This window comes from Labrus bergylta, chromosome 3 (genome assembly GCF_963930695.1).
Source record: "Labrus bergylta chromosome 3, fLabBer1.1, whole genome shotgun sequence".
Lineage (NCBI taxonomy): Eukaryota > Metazoa > Chordata > Actinopteri > Labriformes > Labridae > Labrus > Labrus bergylta.
Window position 1 is genome coordinate 24,611,489 of NC_089197.1, and position 6,001 is coordinate 24,617,489.

The window sequence follows — 6,001 nt, forward strand, 5'->3', positions numbered from 1 at the left end:
CTTGAAGACTATTTGCTCTCACTTTCTGTCATATTTGAGAAACGTTTAAGTGTTGGACCCTCTAACCGCATCGTTCAGTTTTACAGCTGACTGAAGCCTTACCATAATGGTTGATGGTATACCCATTCCTATGATAAATAGGAAGCTAAGCAAAGCAACAGTGTCAACTGAAGATACAAACTAAATTGATTGTCAACAATCTTAAAAAGGTAATAAGACTGTTTTTTAAAGATACAATCATTCCAAATGATAAAAAGTGTAAATGGACTGGATCTTCTTCGCCCCATTGTAGTATTAGACCACTCCAGTTTTTTTTGTTTTTTTTAACACGTAGCACAAATTAATTCAAGGCCACATATCAGCTAATTATTTACACAGTCATACATTTCAGAACTATGGCTTTGGAAGCTATTTTGGGTTCAGTATCTCTCACAAAGAAACTTCTGTATGTATACAGGAGAGTGAGGGTAACAATCTTCCAATTTTTAAACTGAAGAGCAACCTGCACAATCGTGTGCGACAATCAATCTGCTTAAAGATTGTCTTACTCGAGCCACAGTGTCCCCAAGTAAGATGGAACTGAAGCTTCATGACAAGACTCCACAGGATCCATCTGCTGCACATTCTGTCTGTGCCATGCACTCCGGAGATGATCTCACCCTAACAAGTCAATGCTGCGGTCAGTCTCCGGTGCATACCAGAAGCACCACTCCACTCTGCTATGTTCCGAATACGCTCCAATTATATTTACACTTCAAGCAACAGAGCAGATGACCCAAACAGGAAGTCAGACATGGGAACGCATCACTCTAATACCATTACATCAAAACAGGCAAGAAACAAACAGCAAATCAACATGTAAGACAAAGCAACATGTTGTTTGCACGTTGTTCTCTTTATTCCCATGTTGTGAACCCAAGTCCAGCAGCCCATTGCCGCGTTCAGCTGAGTTACGCTTCAGAAACAAACCGAGTGAGATATGGCAAGTGTCATCCAATGGAACAAAACCTTAGCGGGGACTAAGCGCTGCGCACACGGCTCTTGACGAGTCTGCCATGAGAGAGAAACGTCTGCTAACACTGCTCTCTAAAAATTCAATGATAAAAACGTATTGCTTATTGTTATCCTTTACTCTTTGTTTAGGATGATCATTGCCATACATGATTATGATACATAAGTCATCAACACCAGGTCAAGCTGGCATGCCCTTTAGTATAACGGAATATCGAGTGAAACATTTCAAAATAGTTGTGTAGTTGGAGCATCTTTATTAAACTTATTGCTTATGAATATTTCAAAAGAGCAGAAACACAAAAAATAAACTTAAGGGCTGAGACAAGCCGCTTAGTGTGTTAGGACAGGTGCAAGTTTGTGTGCACAAACAAAACCTTATATAACATAACCTAAAATTAGGGACTATCTTCAGTTTTTCAATCCATCACAGTGATCTGTAAAGAAGTGTTTGGCTAAGTATACAGCTACAGACTACAGCAAACTGTAGGATAACGTTAAGCTCAAAAGTGGGAACAGTCAAACAAAAATTTTACTTCAATAACCGTAATCCATTAACAGAAACTTTCACTTAGTAGTTGATCAGTTAATTACATTAATGATTAACTGAACTTATCCCAGCATAATCGAAAAACAATAATATCAGCTTTTAGCATGACAAATGAGTGTTGTTCTTAAGAGGCCATGGTGACTTAGATAACTATTAAAATTACAATCAATCTGTATTGAAAATCTACAAATAGACACTTTTCCAAAACAACAAAACAGTCTTCATTCTAGCAGCACTCCGGAAGTGCTGGGCCACTCTCTGTACTCAAGAGTTGCAAATTGATTTGTTTAAAGTTCACCAAAAATATGAGCGCGTTTAATGAACATGTTCAGGCACAGCACTGCAACATGGATAAGCCCCGCACTTGTTGGGAATACACAGGGACATTGCTCAGGACAACAAACCATAAATTAAGTATTTTGGGCCTTTCTAGGAGTGGCGGGAGCTGGGTGTTGGGGGATGGGCCGCCCCTTCAAAAAGATGGTAGTTGAAACTAATATTATTTTATTACTCAGATTTATTACTCAGACAGGACACACTCACACAATTATCTTTGGTCATAATGCACATGTAACAGGCAGATGAAACTTTTCTATATTAAAGCCAGTCGTCATGTCTTGTTAGCTGATTTTTAAAGAGAAACTTGTGACCAGTTTGAAGAGTACTGTTTCACTGGTCTCTCTCACCTCATTTCAAACCCCTGATGGATTTCAATTTCAGCCAGTCGCAGATCTAGCAATAAAGTGAAGAATGTTGAATTTGGCAGATGAAGGACAGCTCACTTTTGAAACATAATAACACCAACAGTTATTGGAGTTTTTATAAAGCTTTTTCATTAAATGCTGGGCCGTTTACTGTAACAAAAATAACGTGGAGTCTTTCAGAGTATTTTTAGCATAGTAATCAGTGTTTCCCCTACCATTATATTGGGGGGAGCTTCAAGTGTTTGTGTCGTTGTGTCGCTGTGTCGTCGTGTCGTCGTGTCGGCTTGTCCCCACCCACCACGCTGTAAACGTAGGGGAAACACTGGTCATGAAGGGACCAGGTCAGCTAAATCAATTATATTAGCAAGTTGGAAATAACATCATTTCCCAAGGTGAAAACATAGCATGTTCTTCTTTAGAAGAAATGTATTTGATAACACATACAGCTGATAAGCACTCTACTTTTTCTGCCTTTGATGTGTTGTGTTGAAGGGCTTGAATTATCCTCCTTTCCTTCTCAATGTTTTAAGATCTTCTTTAATGCCTCAAAAAAGGTCAAAACACAAACTTTTATCAGATTTGCTAATAAAAGTCAAGCTGGACCACAATAGACTGCATCTTTATTGGCAGCTCTGTGCAGCACTAATGTGATTTGGGCACAGGACAGCCATTTTCTAATGCACCTCTTCAAACTGAGGACATCTATACTCTTAATCCAATTGCAAGGGAATAATCCATGTGACTGTGCACTAAATCTTTCTGTAGTTTTCAGAATCACTTCATCGATATGCCAACACAAAGAGAGCGGCAAAGGAGCTACTGTGGAAGTGTTAATTTGATCATACTTTGAGGTTTTCCACTGAAGTTTTTCTCCTTGAAGCTGCAGAAAAGGAAAACTATATGCTTATGAAGTTTTTTTATGGAATCAGATCAGCTGTTCCTGTCAATATCTGATGGGGCCCAAGGAGATCTATCTACATGCGCATTACACCTCTCCACATCTGTGTACAGTACAGACATCATCCCTGATTTGTTGACGACTGGTGTTTGGTTACAGAGAATGAAAGACGTCAGTGTCTCACTGGTGCATAAAATGTTCCATTGTTTTACTTGGAAATGTGAAGAAATCTCAGTGAGGGATGATCTTTTCCACCATGATGTCCAACTGTGACAACAACAATGTTTCAAGACTTGAGGTTTAATAAAAACATTTGCTGGTTGCATGTGACTGTTTTTCCATTTTGATTGATGTGATACCCAGGAATGCTTTTTTCCTCCCTCGTTTCCTAATTATTTCAACAATTTAATCAGCATATAGTTAACCAAGGGTTGAGTTAACATGCATTGCTACTGGTCAGTTCTGCATGATGTCTAATATATCCTACAGTTTAAGGTGTGAGACCAATCAAGTCTGTGAAGGCTTGGCATTTTATAACAACATGGCTAACTTTGATAATTTGCAACCACAGAAAAGCTATGGGCAAGGCAATAAAGGCTGGCATTCCTCACAGGCAGGAAACTCCTATTCTCCCACGGGTAAACTATGATGCATTTCCTTTTTGTTTCTTGGGCCACCCCTACAACTGTGAATACCACAAAGAACCTGGACTAGGTCCAAATGGTCTTCACAAGAAGCAGAGAACTGTAAAGGCCTTGTGATTATTTAATCCACAAGTCTGTTTAACCACATTAGCAAAGGTTTCAGTACAAGGTAGCGTCTGTTTTTTGTCTCAGACAAACATGAATCCATTGAATGATTAATTGGCCATAGCTTCCATGAACTCCTGGTAAATATATCTGACCTCAAACAAAAAGCATGCATACCATTTATTCAAAGATGTAACTGTTGAAGGAATAAACTGTATAAATGATTTGTTTAAGAATTCTCTGTTCCCCTCTTACTATGTCATATTAACAGTATGTATAAAGGACCATTTTTATCTGAGTCACACTTGAAAAGCATTTACTTAAAGTAAGGTTTCAAATGATTTAGAAACCTATTAGTAAATCATCTATTGTTCCCTGAAAGACACCAGTATTATGACTGAAACACCCACTGCTTGCATCCATGTCCACATTTACACAGCTGCAGAAGCTTATTCTGTGTCCACACACGCACAATATTCCATCGCAGACCTCAAACATCTGATATGAATCCCACTGGGATAGTTAACATGAGGTCCACTTTCAAAAATAGACACAGAGAGGATCTTAGAAAGACCAGGAGATGGCTTGTCACTTTTGTGGTAAATGTTGGGATATGAGTCAGCACATACAGACCAACAGTTCTGTTAAGTCAATATCACACTCTAGATAGGTTTCTTCATTTAACAATGTTTTGTGACATTTTCAGCATGTCATTGATTTACATATAGTCCAACATTCATTTGATTGATGTTAAGCATCCCTTCTTTTTTTCTCTCACTTGCTCTCATTGTTCAGCTTCTTTCATCTATTATATAACTTCAAAATAGACTTAAAGTGATTAATTCTGAAGATGGCCAGTAAATATTCATAAATCTTCCTCACCATTGAGCAATTAATTGGCAATCTACAGCAGGTCTTACAAATATTCCCAGAGAATGTATACAAATGACTCCAAGGACATTTGTGCTAATTCAATCATTGGAAACTTGCACATATCATTGAGATTCAGTTCTGCATATGCACCCATGCATATCTCTTAAACATCATAAAGAACAGTTCCACAGTTATCTGCTTTGCCTTGACATTGAAAATAGTAAAAAAAAAGTAAATCCGTTCAGAAGCAGATACTGGGCTTGTATTTAAAAAAAATGAAGTGCAGAGAGGAAAAGTTTGAAAATAAATTACAATTGTTTTATTTTACACATGGGCATTGTCAAACTTTGTTAAAAAGGGGATGTCATCAAGGACTTACAAGGAGAGTAATAGCTTTCTGTGTGTGAAATGACTGTTTGTGTTATTTAATCTTTAGCGTAATTGTTCTATGTTTAACATTTCATAATCATGATCTCAATTTCAATCAAAATAATCATAATTGTGATTTTTGTCATACGTCTCAGCATTTTATATATATAGGACACATCAGTTTATAGGATGCAGCCTACTCTTTGGCCGAAAAAAATAGGTCTTTACTCACTGGGGGCGCCAGTAGCCCAGTGGTTAGTGCATGTACAAAGCCTATAGCCCAAGCGGGGGACTTTATCCACTGTCCTATCTCTTCTAAAGGCATACAAATCGGAAACTCTAAAGCTTCACCAGGACATGTCCATGGAGTCAACTGTGTCTATTGTGTGGGCTTTTTAAGCTGCACAGTGTGGAAATAGTTTACATGGTGCCAACTTCAGGTTTCTGAGAACAACTGCACTTTCAACATTGCTGTTATCGTTTCCCATCAGACAACATGCATCTGTTGACAAGCAGAACTGGGGGGGGGGGTTGTGAGAAACAAACTTCCATCTTACATTACTACAGTGGTTATGTATTGAATTGCTGCTCTTACTCACTGTGATTTTTTTTTCATAAAGAAAGACATGGGATAGACACTATTCCCATAGGTGAAAGTTGTTGTACTACTAGATCGACTTTGAAGACACTATTTTAGGTGGAAAATATTGTTGCTTGAACCTGTTTTTTTATGACCTCTATTAGCAGAACCATAGAAAAATTGCATTCTTCTTTATGAAAAACTTTATGGTAAGACTTTAGTCAATAGATTACTTCAAGTCATGACAAACTGTTATGTAACCTGTCA